At 48.5% G+C, this 21846-nt stretch overlaps 1 long non-coding RNA gene across 1 annotated transcript; it reads right to left on the bottom strand.

Moving 5' to 3' along the window:
- Positions 1-219: 219 nt before the first annotated feature.
- LOC113934746 lies at positions 220-21731 on the bottom strand. The gene is made up of 5 exons (XR_003523783.2): positions 21480-21731; positions 3999-4421; positions 3680-3791; positions 3016-3273; positions 220-365 (listed from the first exon to the last, which is right to left on the bottom strand). It is a non-coding gene; the product is annotated as an uncharacterized LOC113934746 (long non-coding RNA).
- Positions 21732-21846: the final 115 nt, after the last annotated feature.

Here is a 21846-nt window from a genome sequence, read left to right on the forward strand (position 1 = left end):
TCTGAAGGCAGCACGATGTTTCTAGAAAGAATGAAGGCTTTGGGGTAAGACAGACCTGGTTTGGAAACCCAACTCTGCTGTCTCGGCAACCTCTCTGTCCTTGGATATTTATTCACTCCAGACCTACTTCTCCACATCTTAGAAAATGTAGACAATAACATCAACATGATACGGTCATTGTGACGATTAATTCGGACCTACCTGTGAGTGGCCGGCAGTGGCTGGTAGGCACGCAGTAGGCGGTCAAGAAACGGTAGCAATTAGACCATCAGCCCGCTTTCACTCTCCTGGGATAGGGAGAGGCCGGGAAGGACAGCATGTGTTTTGAAGGGATGTTCTGAGCCATGAGGATGCTCCAAAGATTCCTAGGATCGAGACAAGAAGGTGCTGGGGCTCACATGCGGAAGACGCTAAGCGATCTGTAAATGTGTACTAGGCCACAAAAGCAGAGAGGAACGCCAGCCCTGCGGCCACAGGCAGGAGTGCTGGAGCCCACGGGCCCGGGGGGAAATTCTGGCTCCTCTCAGCAGCCTTGTAGTAAGCTGCTTAGCCTACCTGTGCCTTACTTTCCCATCAGTAGAAGGGATAATGACAGCATCTACATGATAGGGTTGTTCAAGGCTTACAAAAGAAAAGTCCACAAACTGTAACAGTCACAGTGCTTAGCACATAGCAAGGACATGAGAGAAGCTAGCTCTCATTGGCGCCGGGCCTCCATGGGAAGCCCAACTCTGTGTTGTCATCTGGACGCATGCATAGGCCCAGCTCCTTGCCAGTGGGGCCCCGAACTTTGACTTCCAGTTTCGCAAGCACAGGGAACATTTGCCATGTCACAACAGCCCTTGGACTTGGAGATCCCTTAGCTCCATATGTAGGGGAGGAAGCCGACTCATGAACTCATGCAGGTGAGGCGAGGATTTGAACCAGGTTTTCTGCCTCCAGTTGGCAGGGTTCTTTTCATAGCATGATCATCCCATAGAAAAATCTTTGTAGTGGGGAATCTGTATTCTTGGAAGGAAAAGTTTGTTTTTTAGAAATGCACAACAGGCATTCGAAGCCAAGATCAGCAAGGGAAGCAGATTTGCAAGTAGACCCCATAGGAATTTGACCTTGAAAGAGGAGAACAGGGGCGCCTGGGTGGCTCAGTCGTTAAGCATCTGCCTTCGGCTCAGGTCATGATCCCAGGGTCCTGGGATCCAGCCCCACATCGGGCTCCTTGCTCGGCGGGAAGCCTGCTTCTCCCTCTGCCACTCTCCCTGCTTGTGTTCCTTCTCTCACTGTGTCTCTCTCCGTCAAATAAATAAATAAAATCTTTAAAAAAAAAAAAAAAACAAAAGAGGAGAACAGAGTTTGGGATCTGGGGCAAGACGTGTTGCCAAACTAAGCCTCCGTTTCCTCATCTGTAAAATGAGCCTGTTGGACAACGTGACCTTGAAGGGACCTTTGGTAAGGGTTTGAACAGTGCCAACCCCGGTGGCCTCATGCTTGATGCTGGATGTAAGTTTAGCTAAATCTTGTTTAAATTATTGTTGACTTTATTGTGTAGGTGATTCCAAAATAACCAGGACAATCACTTTGACGGGCAAAAAGGTGTTAAATCTTACTAAGGAAAAACAACCCCCAACCATCTCCCGCCCCATCCCCAGTGATACTCCCCAAATCTGTTTGTTCAGCGACATAATCTCTAACATCTAAAATTAGCACCTGAGCTTCTCCCCTCTTCCACTTCATCATCTCTGAGAGGTTCTATAGATTGGAGAATTGCTTATAATGACGATGGAATAACTCATTTTAAAAATTGTAAACTGAGAATACAAGTCTTCTGCCTTATCTTTGGGCCTGAAAGGAAAATCCTGTCTACTACCAAATAAATGGGAAAAAGCAATTATCTGAGATGAAAACCGCCAACCCATCACTATGCGTCCGGAAGATGGAATTCATTGATCAGAGTCAAAGCTCCTGGTCTAGGTGGAAAAAAATAAGGTCCCTGCATCATTAATTTCAATAGAGTCTAAAATAATAGGATAGAGCCAAGCCAAAATACAATGAAATCTAATGTTCCCTGTTCCCTAAGTCACCTGCTCTCAGGGCACAGGCGGTGGGGGAAAGCTCGCTCACACTCAGCTGCTCAGAAACGGGTTTCAAAGCCACTGGGCTTTCTTCTCTTTTAATTATGATAGATTTCAAATATTTAGAAAAAGGAAGAGAATCGTACCAGTAAATACACGCTAACCCAGATTTAGTAAGTGCTGACATTTTGCCATATACACTGCAGGGCATTTTCAGGCAATAAAATGTTACAGATACCATTGAAACTTCACGGCCCAGCCCGCTTCCCATTCATATTACCACTTCCCTGAAATCGCCACTATCCTGAGAGGGGGCTCTGCACCTCCAAGCTGCTTTTCATGCACACTCATACATGTATCCTGCTTTGTTTTTTCTCACTGTGCCGAGGAAGGCATAATAAAAATTTACCACTTGAATCGCTGTAGAGCATAAAATCCAGTGTGCATTCACAATGTTGGGTAACCGTGACCACCATTCAAGCCCAGAACATTTCATCCTCACACAAGGAAACCTTGTCCCCTTCCAACAGTCACTCCCTGGTCTCCCCAGCCCCTAGCAACCACAAGTCTTCCTGATACTTCTACAGATTGGCATATTCTGGGCATTTTCCTGTAAATGGAATCATATGACCTATGGTCTTTTGAGTCTGGCTTCCTCCACGTAGCATGGCTCATCCATATGGCAGCACGTGTGAGCCCTCTGTTCTTTTTCATGGCTGAATAATATTCCCTTTTGTGGACATACCACATTTCCTGTACCCACTCATCTGTCGGTGGGCATTTTGGTTGCTTTCACTTTTTGACTAGTGTGAATAATGCTGCTATCACCATTCATACGCAAGCTTTTGTGTGGACAAATGGTTCTGGGTCTCTTGGGTATACATCTAGGAGTAGGTTGCCTGGTCATATGGTCACTCCACATTTAACGTTTTGAGGAATTGCCTACCTGTTTCCAAGACTTGCCATGTTTTTTAATAGGTATCCTCCCGCATCTGCCTTCTCAACTTGCCATGATGTTTTGGAGAGTTTTCCAATTTTGTAGTTAGCTGTAGTTCAGACATGCTGTTGCATGAACAAAACCACTGTCCATTTGCCATTCTCCTATTGCTGGATATTTAGGTTGCTCCCAGTTTTCCACGGTCAGAAATCGCACTGCCATGATGGGAGTTTCCAAGTCGTTGGTCTGTGGACCAGATCTGTAAAGCTAGAGACCCTCACAGTGAGACCCCCTTGTCCTGTTCTTGTTTGACAGCCACCCCAGCCCCAAGTCTCTTCAGGTCATGGTCCTGGGTTATGGGTGGAGACTCAAAATGAGCAAGCTGAAGGAACATACCAGACCATGCGCCCAAAATACCTGAAAGTTCTCAGAACAGAGGGCAATCTGCGTGTTATTATTTCCAATTCTTGGCTGTCCTCCTTGGAAGAGGATTATCCCGCCCCACCCATTGCTCTGTGACCTGCAGGGCGTCCTCAGAAGAGGGTGGTCCTGTCCCTGGCCCCACCCCACCGCAGACATCAGGGTGTGGCCACGTGATTGGTGTGGCCTCAGGCTGTGAGCAATGATGGCGTAAGCAAGACAGGAGCAGGAGTTTGGGAAGCCATCTGCTAACCTCTTCCCTTGGCTGGAGGAATGGTACATCCCAGAGGAGGGCTGCTTCCTCGGCCTGGACCCCCGAATGAAGTCAAAGCATGTAGACAGAGCCACAACAGGCCCACAGGGACCTACAGAGTGAGCAAGACAATCTTCCATTGGTGCAAGCCTTTGACATGGTGGTGGTGTTCATCCCCGCAGAAAAACTTAGCAAGAGCTAATGCAAAGGATTTCTTCTTTACCCCCATCCCACAGAATTCCCGGCAATTTTGACCTGGAGGTCCACCTGTCTAATGTTTAAACCCTTGTAGGCATCATTACAATTAAAACACATTTACCAAGTTTGGACCCTTCCTCTGGCCCAGCCCAGAGCTTGGGATTGCTAAACACGGGACGACGATCCTCCTGGCTCATGTTCACAAGACTCCACTCTGGGCCAGGCACCCTCGTGCAGACAGCGTGTCGTTTCTCTTCATGGTCACCCGAATGAGGCAAACATTGTCGTCATCCTCATTTTATCGAAGAGGAAATTGATGCTTCAAAGTATTAAGTGAGTGTCCTCAGATGACATTTGATGTAGCAAGAGGCCACCGGAAGGACAGCACCCCGGCACTCCCGCTGGTCCAACCTCTAAGACACAGAGCTTGCCTCCCACGAGCTCCCAGGCGCCTCGTGGAGAAAATGTCCTCCCGTCTCACCAGCTGTCTGTCTGTGCTGGGGACTCGGCACAGGAAAGCAGGCAGACGGGCGCAGTTCTTACCCTGGGGGAGACCACAGAGAAGAAAAATTGTTTAATGCTAACTTCATTCCATGAACATGAAATACCCAGAACAGGCAAATCCATAGTGACAGAAAGCAGATCGAGGGTTGGGGGGTTGGGGGTGGGGGCTGGGAGTCGGGAGAACAGGGAGCAGCTGCTGAAGGTGTGTGCAGAGATGGTGAAAAATGTCTGGAACCAGATGGTGGTGGCAGTCGAGCAATACTGTGAATGTACTAAATGTCACTAAGGGTAAATTTTATATTATGTGTATTTTATCCCAATGAAAATAAAGCCAACTGTACAAATGTGTATGATTGCACTGAGTCCTGTAGGGAAAGCGTTCGGGGAGCCATCAGCCACCAGACAGGGAGGGCTGCCTCGGTCTGGGGGGCTCAGGGACGCTTCTCAGAGGAACCCTGTTATCACCCCGCCGTGTCCTGGGTGCCTCAGTGGAGAAGGGACAGAGGTCGGCCCCGCAGATTGCACCTCCCCCCCCCCCCCCCCGAGTGCTGCAAACCTCCCTCTTTGTGGTGGCCACAATGCATAAGTATTTACTCACTTGCCCACTGGAAGCAGACTTACTCGTTCGGTCACCAGGTATATTTCCAGTGCAGAGCCTGTGTAGACCCCAGACCGTGGTAAAACAACAAAGCCCCTGCCCTTGGCCGAGGGGGGGTGGTGTCTGTAGCTTGAAGGGGGGAGAGGTGCCCGATGGGCCAGCAAGTCAGCACAAGGCAGTTGCAACAGGGGAGCGGAGGAAAGAAAGAAAATGAGGCCAGGACAGAGAGAAGAGGCGGGCCACACGGATGCACCTGCCCCGGGGGCGAGCTGTAAAGGAAGAGGAATCGGCCGTGCACAGAGCAGACAGCAGAGGCTCCAGGCAGAGGGACCAGCAGGGACAAAGGACCAGAGGCTGCCAAGAGTTTGGCACATCGGGGCGATCGACAGGAGCCACGGAGAAGGGGCTGTTGTTTTAGATAATGTCTCCTGGGTGCTTATTATGTGCCAATGTTTTAAGTGTTTTGCTTGCCTTATTTCACCTATCACAAACAGCACTATAAAACAGGTACTATTATCTCTATTATACAGAGGAGGAAACTAATGCTCAGAGATGCTAAGTAACCACCTCAAGGTCACACAGCAAGGGAGTGACAGGGACCAGGCAGGATAATAGTGTCTGCCTCTCCAAATCACTGCTGGAACGTAGCTAACTTTTACTGACCCCTGACTGTGCTAAGCACGTGTTTTAAGCAGAATAATGGCCCAGCAAAGATGTCCTAATCCCTAGAACCTATGAATATGTTACTTTATTGTGGCAAAAGGGATTTTGCAGATGTGATTAACTTAAGGACCTTGAGTTGGGGAGATTACCCTTTTATCTGGCCTAATCTGAATGATCAGCCTAATCACTGGGTCCTTGAAAGCCAAGAAACTTTCCCGGCAGTGCTCAGAAGATGTAACCATGGAGGAACAGGTGCTCAATACATAGAATCCCCCCTCTTCTCTTGCCTTATTACCATCTTTGGGATTTTATTTTGGATGCTTTATCATGTCCATCAGAAGTCATTTCTTCACAAGGAGGCCTCACCAGCAGCCCAGGCCCCGTCCATCAGGACTCTAAAAGTCACTGGTCTCAGATGCCACCAGACATTGAAGTTTTTAAAATCTGCCCAGGGATTCTAACAAGCAGGCAAGTTTTCGGATCACAGGTCTGCAGCCACATCCCAGGACTTGGGTTGTTGACTTTCCTGCCAGTCCTGAATAAATGCACGGAAATCAGATGCAGACCAAGTCTTCCTCCAAAATGTATTAATGAGCAAGAAGGCTGCCCAGCATCTTCTCCCTGCCCCCACCCTCCCAGAAATTCTGGGGCAACATTGACAGGCTCCCAGTCCGGGACAGTACCCCTTGGTGACGGCAATCCCCAAATTACTAGAAGTGTCAAATCCGTGAAGCCACATCCCGACATGCACTTCGTGCACAACAGGCATCTTCTATTTGAGGCTCTTTGCACTTTCCTTCCACATCCTTAACCCATGGCTGACTCCAGGCACCCATGTTCCCATTGTGCAGACAATGAAACTTGGACACAGTGACAAAATGCTTTAGGAAAGCACAAAGTAATGCTAGAAGTCAGCTCCGAACCCAAAGTCCAGCTCATCCACTCCTGTGATCTCCTTCAGCAAGCTCCTTACCTCCCTGAGCCTGAGTTTCTCCATCAGAGGTCACCGACAGGATCTGGAGGGTAAAGCAAATGTATGTTGAGACCTTGGGAGTAAGTGGGAACAGAATTGGCCTTGCTGCTTCACCCTACAGCCTCACTCCTCACGGGCGGCCCTCAGTGAAACTCATGACTAATGGCTTTTGGGGGGCAGAAAGACCCTTACTATTCCATGACCGCTTCTCTGGTAGGATCTGTGGGGCCCAGAAACTAGGATGAAGTCAGGGTTCTCAGAAAAGACAGCACTTAGGCTGACACCTGAGGGATGAGTAGGAATTGGTCAGGCAAAGAGAGAGGCCTTGAAGCAAGAGAGGGGGGTAGAATATTCAAGTCACCAAAATCAAAGAGGTGAGACCTCCTAAGGACTGGGAGATTGTGTGAGTGGGAGGTTTCCAAAACTCCAGGGAGGATGACCTGTAGGCATCAGACTGGGTTCTGTGAGGACGAAGATGGTAAACAAAGCAGGGTCGGCCAGACCTGACGTCCAGGAAAGCAAAGACAAGGAGAAACCACCCCAGACCGCCCCAGAGGTATCAAGATCTCCAGATCTCTCGGCACAGGGGGCCCCTCGATGGAAGGGCGCTCCCCTCCCTACCCCACCTGGAACAGGGGCCTATGGGGAGCTCTAGGAGCATGGACCCACCTGCCCCCGCCAACAGTCCCAGGAGGGGGCCCTGTGAGCACAACCTCCTGTGTGCATGAGGACACTGAGCACCCAGGGGTCACACAACTTGTCCTAGGTCACAGAACTGGCAAGGATGAGGCCAAGACTTAAATCCCAGCAGACTGGCTTCAAGGGTGCGTTCTCCTAACCGCTTCACCTGATCAGCTTTGGAGATGAAGAAACACATCTTTTCTCACTCTCCTCACCCCAGTCCCAGCATTACCAACCAATTTCTGACAAGCATGACTACGGGGAACGAAGTGCCCCTGCAGGCTCCAGATAATCCAGACCACGCAGGAGCGTGTTCTCATGAGAAACTCCCCTTGACATCGGGGCTGTGCGTGTGTGTGTGTCTGTACCATTCTTTTCGAGTTGATTGGTGTCACTCGGTTCTGGAGCCAAGCAAAATCTGATTCACACTTTACTTCTAGGCCCTACAAGCTGTATTGGAGGGCAAGCCAGGGGAACTCCGGGAGCCACCATGTCCCCATTTGTAAAGTGAAGAGAGGGTGGTACTTGCCCCCATGGGGCTGCTGTGTACAGCACCAAGGAGGCGCCTGGCACAGGGGCAGAGCCCAGTTAAGGGTGGCTGGTGATTTCCATTCTTGGTGGGCTGACCCTGGGGTTTCTGAACTCACAGAGCTGAGGGCCACCAGGCCCCAAGATGAAGATCTCACCAGGATACCTGCCGCTTTGTGGGCCCAGGTCTGGTTGTCAGCAGGTCTCCCAGGCCACCTCATGAGGCCCATTTCTCTCACACTCCTGCCTTCTCTGCACACCGCCCCCCCGGGATCAGAAACCCCATTCCCAACTCAGGAAACAACAGATGTTGTCGAGGATGTGGAGAAAGCAGAACACTTTCACACTGTTGCTGGGAATGCAAGGTGGTGCAGCCACTCTGGAAAACAGTATGGAGGTTCCTCAAAAAGTTAAAAACAGAACCAGCAAGTGTACTACTAGGTATTTATCCAAAGGATACAAACAGAGTGATTCGAAGGGGCACATGCACCCCAATGTTTATAGCAGCAATGTCCACAACAGCCAAACTATGGAAAGAGCCCGATGCCTATCGACAGATGAATGGATAAAGAAGATGTGGTATATATACACCATGGACTATTATGCAGCCATCAAAAGGAATGAAATCTTGCCATTTGCAACAACGTGGATGGGACTGGAGGTTAATTATGCTAAGTGAAATAAGTCAGTCAGAGAAACAATTATCATATGATCTCACTCATGTGGAATTTAAGAAACAAAACAGATGAACATAGGGGAAGGGAAGGAAAAATATAATAAGATGAAAACAGAGAGGGAGACAAACCAGAAGAGTTGCTGAACTCGAGGAAACAAAGTGAGGGCTGAGGAAGGGGAGTTGGGTGGGGGATGAGGTAACTGGATGATGGGCATGAAGGAGGGCAGTTGATGGAATGAACACTGGCTGTTATATGCAACTGATGAATCACTAAATTCTACCTCTGGAACTAAAAAAAAGGACCCCTGTTTCCCAAAATGCCTGTGACAACCAAAGGAGACCAGGTATATGAGTTTGCTGGGACCGCCATAGCAAAGTACCACAGAGCAGGGGCGTCAACAACAGACATTTACTCCCTACAGTTCTGGAAACCAGAAGTCCAAGATCAAGGTGACAGCAGGGTTGGTTTTTCTGAGGGAGAAACCCTCTCCTCACCTTGCAAATGGTCATCTCCTCCTTGTGTGCTCACATGGTCCTCCCTCTGAGTGTCTATGTCCTAACTTCCTCTTCCTATAAGGACACCTGTCATACTGAATCAGGGCCCACCCTAATGACCTCATTTTAAATTAATTATCTCTTTTTAAACCCTCTCTTTACATATAGCCATAATCTGAGGTATTGGGGGTGAGGACTTTGACACATGAATTTCGGGGCGGAGGGACACCAGTCAGCCCAGAACATCAGTTATATAATGCATCTGGTGCAGTGCTTGGCATTTGTGAGCACTCAAGAAGTGGTACCAAAGGTGGGGGTGATGATAGAGGACAATGACTCCCTCCAGACTGGGAACCACTATGACAGGGTGGACAAGCCACAGCTCAGGAGCCATTGGGAAGTCCTTCCAGGTCAAAGAGGGTCCTGGGAGTTGGGGCGCCATGCACTTAATGAATGTGTGCATCCATTGACTTTGGGGTCAGAGCCACGTAGGGTTTGGACCCTCATGACAGCACTCAGGAGGTGAAGACCCTGAGCAAATCATCCCATGTATCTAAGCCTCGACTTCCCTCATGTGTCAAGGTGACACCTGACAGAGCCTGGCAGGGAGAGGGGCCCTGCACTCATGCTTTCCTCCATCTATAAGCAGGAAGACCAGTCTGGCCATCTACCAGTCACGACCGTGGGCAAGCCCCTCTCAGGGGCTCAGTCTCTGCAGCTCTTGACTGGGAATAATAATCCCAGCCCCTCCGGGTTGTCGTAAGGTGGAAATGAGTCAAGGTGTGTGAAAGCACTTTGTCAACTGCAGAATGCTCTTGTACGGGTCAGCTGCGAGCCTCCTTTCAGGATGCATTGCCTCAGAGGTCTTCGTGAGAGGCTGCTCACACCCACACACCCGATTCCAAGAAAACGCACAAGAGGTGGGGGCCGCGTGGTTTCGTCCCTCATGACTCAGAGAGGCTACTCCTGCCGGCTATTCAAATCCTGTGGCTAGAGCAGCTGTGCATTTTGACTATTCGACCAAGTTTGCTAACCACTCCCTAAGGTTGCACCTCACGCCCACTTTTCTCTGGTCCAGAGGGAGAGAACGGAGGGCCAAGGTGACAGGGAAATTTATCCCAAGGCCACGCAACCGTCACAGGGGAGGGGTGCCAACAGCAGGGAAGCCAGGACGGGGGGGAGGCAGGAAGCTTCCGGTCCAGGGGTGGATGCTCGTCTCTGACAGCAAGAGATCCAAGTAGAAAAGTCCGGGAAGCGGCGGGAGATGCTGGGTAGGGATGGGGCGGGGGGTGGGGGGGAGAATGATAAACGGGGATATCACTTGCGGTGAGGCTAGAATTGCAGAAATGAGAGTCAGAGCGCAGAAACGAGAAGAAAGAGAGGGAACAGGAGAAGAGGAGGGGAAGGACAAGGGAGCAAAGGGGGAAAGCTCAGAGAACACCGACATTCTGGATCTTAGGAAGAAAGGGAGCCAACGCGCCGATAGGTGAAGCAGAGCCACGAGGGGGCTGGCAGGGGTCTCGGCTCCGGCACCGGAATGGAGACCACAGGCAGGGCAGCTGGAAGAACAGAGGTTGGTTTTCTCACAGCTCTGGAAGCTGGTCGTCTGAGGTCAGGGTGCCAGCATGGCGGGGCTCTGGGGGGGCTCCCCTCCTGGCTGGCCGATGGGCCACCTTCTCGCTGCATGCTCACGTGGTGGAGTTTGGAGCATCTCTTCTCATGAGGACACTATGGCGATTGGATCAAGTCTCCACCCCGACCAAGCGGATAACCTAATCACTCCCCTAATGGCCCCGGCTCCAAATACAGTCACACTAGGGGTTAGGGCTTCAATATATCAGTGGGGGGGAGGTGGGGGGTGGTGGGGGACACCATTCAGTCATAGCAGGAGGGCAGAGGTGACATAAAAGAGGGAAGCTTGCAGCCCAGGTGGGAGGTCCTGGTATCTCACGGGGTCTAGAACACACACCACCAGAGTCTCCACCTGGTGGCAAGAGTCCTGTGTCCAGACCTGCCTCTGTGCCTCAAGGGGGGTGGACCGGACAAGCCCCTTCTCCTCCCTGGTCTGTTTCTGGGTAGCTACATTGCAGGAGGGGACCCTATTTTCCACGATCCCCGGGATCCTATCAAGCTGTCACGTAAGGGATGAGTGACTCTGGGGCTCAAAGAAGAGTCAGATAGTTTTCAAATAGGCCCATTCAAGGCAAAAAGAAGGAAAGAGAGGTAGTACAAAGGTTAGAGGCTTGAGAGCCTCCTTGAGATCGAGGGAGTCTGTCTCAGCCGGCCCCTGAAGCCCACTGGAAGAAGTTGCCTCGGGAAGGCTCCGTGCTTTGAGAGAGGGAGGGTGGAATGCTGCATTTTCCCGCCTACCCAACTCCCCCCTGCAAAACTGGTGGTGATTAACTTTAGATTAATTTTGAGAGCCATGATCTTCTCAAAAAAAGTTTGGCTTCAGAGCAAACACTGAGGCCCATTTCTTTGCATGTTTAATTAGGGGAAGGCTGTTTCCCTGATGTGACTCTGTGGGTCTCAGACTGTCATACATCCCTCAGAGTCTGTCTGGAGCCCATGACGAGAGGCCCAGCTCCGGAAAGGGCTCCCAGCACTGGGAGAGATGGGATGGGGAGGGCTGAGGTTGGGGGAAGCAGGGAGGTCAAGAGGAACACAGAAGAAGGGCATTTAATTGAACGGGTAGTTGCGGGGGAGGGAGGGAGGCAGATCTGGAAGGCTTCCTGGAAGAGGTGATATCTGAGCAAAAGCCTAGGAGTGAGAGAAAAGCTCATGCATTTGAGCCTGTCCCTGGTTCAGAGAGGAAGAGGGGACAGGTTGGTAGGGCCAGCACCCCAAGAACCTGGAAGTTCTGTGGTGAAGAGTGGACTCTTTCCCAAGGGCAATGGGGAGCCACTGAAGAGTTTGAGCAGGAGCGCAGCCTGATCCGACTTGGTTTGTTCTTTCCTTTGTACGTTTTGAGGAAGTGGGAATTGGACCTTGGATGCAGGCACCATACTCACGGTGCTGTTCCTCATCCACCTTTACAAAGGCCCTGCTGCTTTTGTCCCCCATTGATTTCCTTTCTGTTGAGGCAATAGATTTTTACTGTTTGGTTTCACCAAGCCTTCGAGGCACACGTGAAATAAAATTAGAACTGTTGCTTTGTGGAATGTAATGAAGAGCAAAAGTTACCTAGCCCATTTTATAAAGCTATTATAACCTGATGCTTAAACCCGATAGGGATCGCACCATAAAATAAAACGTAAGACACAAGTAAATATGGTCCTAGACTTTCTAAAATCTTCGCTGAAATGTTAGCAACTTGAATTTGGCAATGTGTAAAATATCTTATGATCAAGTATTACCACAAACATATTCCTCCAGATAATCCATTCATGGAATTTAGCTGTTATGAGCTGAACTGGGTCTCCCCCAAATTCACATGTTGAAGCCCTAACCCCCAGGACCTCAGAATGTGACTGTATCTAGAGATAGGGTCTTTAAAGAGATAATTAAGCTAAAATAAGGTCATCAGGGTAGGTCCTAATCTTGGATTTCTGACCTCTAAAATTATGAGAAAATAAATTTCTGTGGTTCAAGTCACCCAGCCTGCGGTACTTTGTCATGGCCACACCCTAGCAAACTATCACAGAACCACAGTGAAAGAGCAAAGGAGAAAATCTATAGAACCTATCAGCAAATACAGTAAAAGTTAGTAAAATTCAACCTCTCTTTTAAAACTTTCTTTGAGGGGCACCTGGGTGGCTCAGTCGTTAAGCATCTGCCTTTGGCTCAGGTCGTGATCCCAGGGTCCTGGGATCGAGCCCCGCATCGGGCTCCCTGCTCAGCGGGGAGCCTGCTTCTCCCTCTCCCGCTCCCCCTGCTTGTGTTCCCTCTCTCGCTGTGTCTCTCTCTGTCAAATAAATAAATAAAGTCTTTAAAAAATAAAACTTTCTTTGAAGGGTAATGTACCCACAGAAAACTATGCAAATCCTAAGTGTACAGTCAATGAATTTTCATCCACTACACACACCTCTGTGGATCAGTAAACAGAAGAAGCAAGTATCCCAGCGGCCTCCTCATGCCCCCTTCAAAATCAATGGGCCTGTTAGCTTCTGAATTGTTTCCCCTGCAAATGCACGTGCTGAAGCCCTAACCACCAGTATTACTGCATTTGGAAATAGGGCCTTTAAGAAGGTAATTAATGTTCAGCGAGGTCATAAAGTAAGGCTCCAACCCAATAGGACTGGTGTCCTTATAAGAAGAAGAAGGGACACTAGGGAGGCATGCATCAGAGAAAAGGCCATGTGAGGACAGAGCAGGAAGGAGGCCATCTGCAAACCGCGGAGATCTCAGGAGAAATCAAACCTGCCGACACCTTAATCTTGAACTTCCAGCCTCCAGAAGTATGAGCAAATAAATTTCTATTGTTGAATCCACCCAGCCTGGGGTATTTTGTTATGACAGCCTAAGAAGACTGATAAATACAACGCCTCCCTCCTGTTTTTATTTTTATTACTTTTCATTATCGCCCGCCCTTGATATATATATCCAACTCTTTATAAAATAATGACCTACAGTGGCATGAGGAGGAGGGTAATAAAAACAACAGTGCCTGGCACACCATCAGCTCGGAATAAGCCTTAACCTATATATCGTGGTGCTGAGCGAACAAAGCCAGACACAGAATGGATTTAGGGGCATGTAAAGCACAGGTGTGCGTGTTCTGGTAAAAATGTGCACACACGTATGTTTTCAATTCACCTACACAGCCTTTGCAAAGATAGCATTCAAAGCTAACTGTGTTCTCATTTATTTCTAATTTTTTTCGAGTAAGTCTTACAATTGTTTAAAATCTACCCACGCTGGTGTATGTAGAACTGGTTTGTGGATTCTGGCCGGCGCGTACTGTTTTCTCACGTGCCTGTGCCATATTTGACTTTTCCATTCCAGGGTGCCCCGAAGAGCCACAGTCATCCTGCTACCAAAGGCAATGCTGGGGGGAACATGTTTGAACATGTCCCCTTAAGGAACTGTGCAGAGGACCTGAGTGCTCACCAGTGCGTACGGATACATTACCTGGTCTACATTCTGTATGCTGGCTCTCCCCAGTCACGGCATCAGTCTACACCCCACCAACAGTGTGCAAGAGTCCCAGGTTCCCCACATCCCTGGGAACACTTGACCTTATCTGACTATCTATGTTTGCCAGTCCAGGGAGTGTAACAGTTCACTGTTGTGTTAATTTGTATTTGATCCTTAGGGACTTTGAGGGACTCTTCATTTATATTTATGAGCCAGTAAGTTTTCCTTCTCTGTGAATTGCTTATTTGTCAATGTTCTGTTGGGTTCCTGTCTTTTCCTTAATAATTTATAGGACTTCCTGAATATTCTGGGTTTTAGTCACATGTAGGTTTTAGACGTGACATCTGTTTGTGACACTTGTCTACAGGAGGATTTCACAATCAGCACTATTGACATCTTGGCCAGATACTTCTTCATCAGAGATTTGTCCTCTGCGTTGAAGGATGTTTACCAACATCCGGGGCCTCCACCCACTAGACGCCAGTAGCAACTCCCACCCAGCTGTGACAACCAAAAAAATCTCTCTAGATATTGCCAAATGTCCTGGGGTAGGGAACAAAATTATCCCCTTGTTGAGAACCATTGGTCTATAGGTTGTCTCTCCATCGAATGCTGATCGCATTGATTAGAAACCTATAATTTTGGTAAAAAAAATAAAATAAAATTCATTCATTTTTCATGTTATACTTTGTTTTTGTGGGTTTTGTTTGAAAAGACGTCGTCACTCTCAGTTTATCAAAATCTTCCCTTACATTTATCCAATCAGCTTTATTGTTTAACTTTTGACATTTAAGCCTTTAATTTATTTGGAGTCCACTTTTGTTTTCCAGGTAAAGTAATAATGATCCAGTTTTATTCTGATATATGTAGTCAGCCAGTTTTCCAAAGCCATCTAGAAGTCATTGGAAGCTTTCCTGCTGATCTGTGGTGCTGTGTTTGTTACATGTCAAGCTCCCTTCTAGTAGGCATGGTCTGTCTCTGAACGCTCTGCCCTCTTCCATTGGTCTGTTTCCCTGTCTTTCCATCGGAATCCTGTAATTCTTCTATTACTATGACTTTTTCACATATTTTAATATCTAGGAGATAGGTCCCTCTTCTTTTTAAAAGTTGACTCAGTTATCTGCAGACCTTTATGCTTTTTAATTTCAGGATAAGTTTCTCGAATTTCTCACCATATCTGTCTGGAATTCTGACTGCAATTGCATCAAACTTATAAATCAGTTCAAAGAGGTACAATATTACATTATTCTATCCTGAATATGGGCTAGCTCTCCATTTATTCAAAACTTCCTTTTCTGTCCTTTAATTAAATTCAAAGTTTTCTTCCATAGAGGACTTGTTTATTCCCTGATAAATGAATCCCTGGGTATTTTGATGGCTCCTATGAATGACATCATTCTTTCCGTTATATTTTATGGTTGGTATTTGCTGGTAGGGAGACACGCTATGGATTTTGAGTAGTTGATCTTGCATCTGGTGATCTTGCTAACTCCTCTTATTAGTTTTAAAAGAGGGTCTGCTGGTTCAGCTGGCTTTCTTTGGAGATGGTCAGAGCACTTTGTCCCTATTCCCAGCCCTGGGGACAGCTTTGCTGACGACCGGGCCCCTGCATGGGATCGGCAGTGGCCCAGGCTCACGCTTCAGGTTATGGCTCTTCAGTTCCTGCTCACCAGCTCAGCGGGACTTCTGGGGCATCACCGTATCAAGGAATGAGGACACAAAGAATCACACAGAACAAGTTTTGAGCAGTGACATCATGTAACCATCACAGAAGCAAGGACGGCCACGGACTCTCCTGGCTCTTGAGCAGAACTCATCCCTTACACCTTACACCTAAGAGACTCCCTAAGATTCCTAGCCATTTTGGGGGGTAGCACAGAGCCTCCAGGGGGAGACAGGGAACTTCCTGCTAATCGGGGCAAAGGAGAGCTCATACAATTCATTCAAAAGAAATTATAAACAACCCGAGTGTCCATCCACAAAAGAACAAATAAATAAATTATAGTATGTCCACGTGGTGAAATACTATACAGCAGCGAAAAAGATGGGTGAACAAAGGGATTCCTTTGTAAAATATCATGTTAGGTGAAAACAAAAATTGCAGAAAAACACACGCAGCGTGACATAATTTAATAGAGTCTTAAAAGCCCACAAAGCAATGCGATACAGATGCAGGCATGCTGAGGCAGTAAGAGTAGAGGAGAAACGGCGGGGGCTGATAAAGACCTTATTCTAGGGACGGGTTTCTTGTTGGGTGAAAAGGTGGTGGGGAAGACATAATAGGGAAGAGATACCCAGGGGTTTCCACACGATTGGGAATGTTTTGTTTCTTAGGAGAGGTTGGGGACGCCCAACTCCCACGATTCTTTAGGCCCTTCTGCCTTTAAGATATATTTCCTAATAACTTCCTTTGGCCATGTTTAGGCCCAAAGCTGCAAACACAAATCACAGTTATCGTATTTATGAACAAACCTGTCTCCCCCGCTGAGGCGTGCAGACACACGCCCTTGAGGCCAGAAGCAGCCAGCTAGAGGTGCCCCCAGGTCCCCAGCCCACTGGGTTTGGGAGTAATTTTGTTACAGAGAAACAGAAAACAATGACAAGGAAGCACTGAGTATTCTTGAGCAAAGCAGGGACACCATGAAAGTGGGATTTTTACCAGGCTACCCTGTGGCCCCCGAAGACCAAAGAGCTATATTTATTTGTGATCTACAAAGCCTTAGGTGGTTAGCACACACCCAGAAGAGCCTGCAGCCCCAGACTTCGTGGGCGGGGCAGGCGCAAATTAGTAATTTTTTACTTTTTTTGATCAATCTACTTGTGTCAAAGGGACACTCCCTGAGGACAAAACATCGACCTCAGGCTGCTCTGCAAACCTCCAGAACTCAGTTGGTCATAGGGAAAGAGCAGCTGATCTATGCTGCTTCCAAGGAAGTGAGGAGACCATCCCCAACCCGGCGGGAGATACCCTGCAGCCATAAAGGACCAAGTGGCCAAGAATGGAACCACACACCCCTAACTTTGCAGCCTGGTAAGACACTACTCCAAGTTTGAGGTCCCATTTACTATCTTAACCCATGCTTCCCGTTAGCACAGAGGTGAGGGGTGGGGTCGTGATGGCCAAAGGGACGCTTTCAAAAGCCACACCCTTTAGGGAAAAGACAAAGCATTTGGCAAAGGGAGCAGTCGTTTCCCCCTGGGCTATAGTTTCCAAAGCCGATTCAAAAACCAAACCCTGCTGCCAGGTGGAAAATGGGCTTTTCCCTAAAATAAGCTCTCGAAATTGTTCACAAATTGAGCACTTGTAAAAAGAGAGGACAAGGTTGGTGAAAGAAAAAGGTTCAGTCCCCTGGGTGGGAAATGTGTGTGTCTTCCTTCCTGTGTGCTGTCAGGAGCTCAGCTTGTGCCCGGGGCAGGGAGACTCTGCTTGTTAGGATCAGAGGCTTCAAAGCGAAATTTCACTCCCCCATTTTGGGGGGTGGAGTAGAGGAGAAGGGTCAACTATATTTGGGCACAGGTCACACTGTAAGAAGAAAAAAATGCCCGCCCCCCAACAACCAGCAAAACGGGGTTTGAGAGAGTTGCTGTTGTTTGTTGACATAGATCAAAATTGAAAGGACAGAGGAAGCCAGGATCTCCTTCATTTAATGCAGATGGAAAAGCTGAGGTCCTGAAGAGGGAAGGCGTGGAGCCAAGGTCGTCTGAAGGTTATTGGTGGAGTCAGAACAGAAGCCAGGGGGAACAGCCTGGAAGTGTTTGAGCCTTCGGTTCAGAGGGAGAATGAATGTGAGGGTGAAGAGCTGTGCATCTAGGTGTTAGCTACTGCCGTCCCCAATCCTGTAGGTCACACAAGATGCCGTGGAGGGAAGAGGCCTAGAAGACAGGAGCGGGCCCACCCGACAGAGCACGTGCACGGGAGCAGCATCTGGGTCCCTGGGAACGAGCTCTCTCACGTCTGGGCGCACCAGGGCCTTCCCCAGAAGCTGGGCCTGGGGACGAATCAGATTAGAAATATGGGGGCACACCACTTGAAAAAGAAGGGGTCCTGGGCTGAATGAAAAGGTAGAGAAAGGCAGCAGGGGGAGTGGCTCAGCACCGGAGAGTCCTGATGTAAATCCCAGCTCTGGCCCTTCCAGGGGCATGGCCTCGGGCCTGCACGCCCCGAAGCTTCCAGTTCCTCCTAAAATGGAGACCATAAATATGCATCTTGCAGTCAGCTAACGGTATAGAAGAAGGGCTTAATAAATGTTATTAGCTCCTGAATCCTGAGCTAAACAAAGACGCCCCCCACCCTTGCATGCACGCGCACATAGATCTTCTGACAAGACTTAGGGCTGTTTTTAGACCATCCCTGTAGCTGCCTTCATACATACGGGTCTTCTGATGATAGACGTTCTGGACACACCTTCAGTCTTGACCAAATCTGGCTCTCCAATGGACCAGATGAAATCTCAGTGGGTTGTGGAACCAAGACACCCCAGACTCTCCCTTCCCCCTCATTTCCACCAACCCTGGCTGTGCCCATGACGGCATAGAAGACAGCGGGCAAGAGCGTGGGTTCTGGAGTCAGGCAGTGCTGGGTTCAAATCCTGCCCCCGCCTTGAACTGGTTGGGTAAACTTGGCCAAGTGCCCACATCTCTAAGTCTTAGTTTCCTTTTCTGTAAAACTGCAATAACAACAAAGGCCTATTTTGCAGAGTTGCTGTGAAGTTTAAAAGAGAAGTCATCAAAGCCGGGTCGGCCAGCATTTGTGGTGGTTGCTGCTGGGAATACCGGACGCCATGAATTCAGGGCAGGCTGCCTTCCCCAGGACAGGTGGCCAGGTCTGGTGAGTCAGAAATTCTGCCCGTGCTGTGTAGTAGTGGTGTGATCCTGAGCAAGTCACTAAACCTTCCCTGAGCCTCCATTTCCCTCCTATGGACAACAGACATAATGCTGCCCAGATCTCAGAGGGCTTCTGCAAAATCCAGCTAAGACAATGGAAATAAAAGCAGTTAGGAGACTTTGTGGGCTGACTCCATCCAAGGATGAGTATTACTCAGATGTGACTGGACATCTGTAATGCGAAAATGCTTTCATCCCATAATTACCCAGCATGGGGGCAGAAAAAGAGATGAAAATTAGTAATGAGAAAGCTAAGAGGAAATCAAAGGATTTTAAAACATTCTAATGGCATAAAAATTCACTTGAAGTAGAACATCAGAATGTCACCTGAACTGGTTTTGGGTTGCTATCCTTCTCTTTCAGCTGAGATTTTTTTTATTTTCCAAGAATATTTGTCTTTTCTCTTTTCTCTCAAATTACTAAACCCTATCAACATTCCACCTAAGAGCTTTAGTAAGAACAATCATCCATAGGATTTGTCAGAAGCCAAAATAAAATTGCACGAGACAACATACACGAGGCCACTCTAAAGCAACATTGGCCGTTCCCAAAATGGGATGAGGCAGTCCAGAGCCCCTTAAAAGCATCAGTTCCAGAAGTGCACTGTCTTTTCTAGGCCTTGAAAAGTAGCTAGAAGCAGGACACTCTGCATGCCTTTTGGCCTTTCAACAACACAAGTAGGTCAGTAGATTGGGACTCATGAGCACCGCCTTCGTGTTGACCAAAAGGAGTCTCGGAGGAGTGAAGTGACTTGCCCAAGGTCACACTGGGGATGAACAGGAATGAATACTTGTGTGCCTCCAGGGTTGGTTCCATGGGCCTCCAAGCGGGAGACCAAGGGTGCCAGTCCCCACACAAAATCCCCTACTCAGGGAGGAATTCAAGACCTCAGTCTCCTACTGGAGAGTCAATGTGACTCAGTCACCCCGGGCCCGACTCCCCCACCTCCGACCTCCCCCCACACACAGAGCGGCCCAGCTGACCACAACGGGGGCTTCTGACAACTGCTGCAGGTGGGCAGGCCTGGCTGTGACTGGAAAGCCAGAAGGTTCTGCCCCACAGTTTCCAGGATCTGACGTGTCCTACCGCTGCTCACCTGCGGAGGGAAATCTCTCTCCCCAGACCTCATCAGCCCGTTTAAGGTAAAGTCATCTTCTGTAGCTCCCAGCCCCAGGCCCTGATTAGTCATGTCCCCTCCCATTTCCCTTTGATATGGGAATACAGAGATCCCAGAAATGGAGGAAACCACCGCCATTTTTTGAGCCCCACAAGGCCCTGCACATCTAGGCTACCAGCACCCCCAGACTTCTAAGAGTGGGGGGAAAAAAACAGACTATCTAACCCAGGGATGGGCAAACTTTTTCTGTAAAGGGCCACAGAATAAGTATGTCAGGTTTGGTGGATCACATCCATTCGCCATAGCATAGTCTTGTTTTATTTTTAAAACACCCTTTAAGATTGTAAAAATCATTCTCACTCAGGGCTACACGCAAGCAGGCCTGTGGCAGAATTAGGCCCAAAGGCCATGGTCTGTGATCTCTGATTTATCCAACCCTCACATTGCACAGACAGAAAAACTGAGGTCTGAAGAGCTTATAGTATATTTGTCCAAGGTCACTCAGCAATAATGGACTGTCACTCATACTCTGATCTGACTCCCGGGCCACTCTGCCTCTAGAATTAGAAGTACTTTATTTTATTCTATATCTTCAAAAATCTGTTAACCCCTAGTTTTTAACCAAAATACTTAATTGCATTTTTGGTATTTAATAGTACAAATGCTGTGCAGGAATGCAATAGAAAAAAAAAATGTTATTTAAAATCGAAACTACCTATGATTGCTTCTGCCTCCCAAAGACAAGTAAAAACATTCCTATCAGGGCGCCTGGGTGGTTCAGTCCGTTAAGCGTCTGCCTTGAGTTCGGGTCATGATCCCGGGGTCCTGGGATCGAGCCCAGGGTCGCCTCAGTCTCCCTGCTCAGGGGGGAGTCTGCTTCTTCCTCTGCCCCTCCCCTTGCTCATGCTTGCTTGCTTGCTTGCTTTCTCTCTCACATTCTCTCTCTCAAATAAATAAATAAATAAATAAATAAATAAAATCTTAAAAAAAAAAAAATTCCTATCAGAAGAAAGATACAGCTGTGCAGTGCCCTCTTCTCTGGCAGAGTTGATAGAGAAAGGATAGGCTGATATTTCAAAGCTTGTCTTGGTTCTCACCAGTGAAAAGGCAGGTGTGGGGGGTGTTGAAGAAGACTGTCATTGCTCTGCTGTCTTTGTGCAAAGGGAGACCCCCAGGCCTAAATTGCTCTACTTAATAAAAGAAGGAGAATTGGGGGCTCAGGGGTGGAGGTCCTAAGAATGGGTACAAAGAGGGAGTTAGAGGAGAACACAGGACAGCAGAGGGACGTGAGGATGTAATGCAGACGGAATGGTAAGATCAGGGATGTCTGATGTTAGCATTAAGGGATTTGCATTAATAGGCGCTAACCGCCACCCCCTCCCCCCATAACCGTCAAACCTCTCCTACAGTGTGCGGAACACAAAAGCCTTCCTTGCAGGAGCATCTTTGTTGTTGTTGAGCAGATTGAAGGAGAGTGGGTGGACGAAGGCAGCACACACACAGGCAATCCGAGAACTGAAGGAACACATCCAGCAGAGTCAATGTCGGGAGAGGTGGCCAGGAAAATATGAGTCTCTCCTCACCGCAGAATCGCGAGCTCAGTATCCTTTCCCCTTTCTTCTTGCCGTCAGAACCCCAGTCCTGTTGGGGGCCACAGAGTGCCCGACCCTGTTCAAGATCCTCAATTTCCTAGAAGGAACAAACATGGCTTGCGCCACCACGTTCTGGCACGCGCACGCACGCGCACACACGCATGCGCACACACACACGATAG

The sequence above is a fragment of the Zalophus californianus genome, chromosome 13 (genome assembly GCF_009762305.2).
Source record: "Zalophus californianus isolate mZalCal1 chromosome 13, mZalCal1.pri.v2, whole genome shotgun sequence".
In the NCBI taxonomy this organism is placed as follows: Eukaryota; Metazoa; Chordata; class Mammalia; order Carnivora; family Otariidae; genus Zalophus; species Zalophus californianus.